Genomic DNA, 1,925 nt, shown 5'->3' on the forward strand with positions numbered 1-1,925 from the left:
ATAAAATTTAATTCAAAAACTTGCGATTGAAAATTCGATCGAAATTTTTTCGGTTCTAAAAACAATTACAAAATTAATTACTTTCGATCGAAAACTCGATTGAAATTATTTCGGTTCTAGTTTTTTTCGTGAATATTTTCGGTTGTGTAATAAATTTCTCATTCGGTTCTAAATCGGTTGTGTAATAAATTTCTCAATTCGGTTCTAAATTGAAATTTACGATTCGGTTGAATCATAGGACGCCAATATTCTCATTAAGATAAACACCTAAGAATTTTATAGCAGTATCTCTTTTTATTATCGTTTCATCAATATAAATTTGAGGCATATTACTTGGTAAAAAACGTTTTTTTGCGCAGGAGTGAAAGATAATCCATTTTGTTTTGTTAATATTTAAAGTTAATTTATTAGCTTTGAACCAATTAGATATAAGATTGAGTTCTTTGTTTGTAGTTGAAAAGAGTTCATAAACATCAGTATGGGATAAGAAAAGATTAGTATCATCAGCGAACATTATGCTTTTCAATTTGGAAGCATTGTTTAAGTCGTTTACATAGATTAAAAAAAGTAGTATTCCGAGCATAGAACCTTGTGAAACACCACAGGTTATACTCATGGGTTCACTTTGCTGACCATCATTACTATACACAAGTTGTTTTCGATATTTTAAATAGCTTTTAAACCATTTTAAGATTTTATTGTTTAAACCATAATGCTTAATTTTTTTGATTAAAATGCGGTGATTGACCGTATCAAAAGCTTTTGATAGGTCAATAAAAACACCTTGTGTATATTATGATTTTTCAAAAAATTCAGAGATGTTATGTATAAATTGAATAATGGCATGTTCAGTTGAAATCCCTTTTCTGAAACCATACTGATTGTCATGAAATAAGTTGTTGTAATTAAAATAATTGTATACTCTATTGAAGATAATTCTTTCTAAAATTTTAGAAAATATAGAAAGAACAGAAATAGGACGATAATTACTGATATTGGATATGTCGCCTTCTTTATGGATAGGGGTAACCCTGGCAAGTTTTAAACGTTCAGGAAAAGTACCTTGATGAATAGATGCTCTGAAAATTTTAAAAAGAATATTGTTCGTTGGTCGTTTAGTTGAGTGTTCCAATAAAATTAGTTGGTCGTTTAGTTGAGTGTTCCAATAAAATGATAAGAACTGCCATAAAATTTCAAGAAAAGCCTGAAACACGTGGTCGAAAACGTTCTATTTTAACATTGCTGGCCAATTGCTTAGTCCGACAGGCTAAAAAGGAACTATTTAAAACAGCTACCGAGCTATAAAAGGACTTTAACATTGATGCAACAGTACAAGCAGTTCGGAGTTGTCTGCGAGTTAATGGATTAAAAGCCTGTAGCCCCAGAAAAGTTCCACTTCTAAGTGCCAGACATGTTGTAAAGCGTATTGTGTTTGCTAAAAAACACTCAAATTGGCCACTCGAAAAATGGAGGAATGTTTTATAGACAGACGAAAGTAAGATTGTGCTTTATGGTGGAAAAGGCTTTCGGGTTAGAAGACTGTCGAATGCAGAATACAATCCAAAATATACCATCAAAACTATTAAACATGGAGGTTGTAGTATAATGATATGGGCATGCTTTTCTTATTTCAGAGTAAGGTCCATTCATCACATTACTACTTTTATGGACCAACAAGTTTATGTTTATATAAAGTGGATAAAGTGATGTTGACGTATGCAGACTATGAAACGCCGTTGTCCTGGGTGTTCCAACAGGACAATGACCCAAAGCACACTAGCAAGAAGGTGAAGAATTAGTTTTAGAGCATAAAGTGAACGTTATGGAGTGGCCAGTATAGTCGCCAGATCTTAACCCAATCGAGAATTTGTGCGCTGACGTAAAGGAGGTGGTTGTTGATGTCAAACTCACCACGAAGGAGTCAC

Source organism: Hydra vulgaris, chromosome 01 (assembly GCF_038396675.1).
Source record: "Hydra vulgaris chromosome 01, alternate assembly HydraT2T_AEP".
NCBI classification, from domain to species: Eukaryota; Metazoa; Cnidaria; class Hydrozoa; order Anthoathecata; family Hydridae; genus Hydra; species Hydra vulgaris.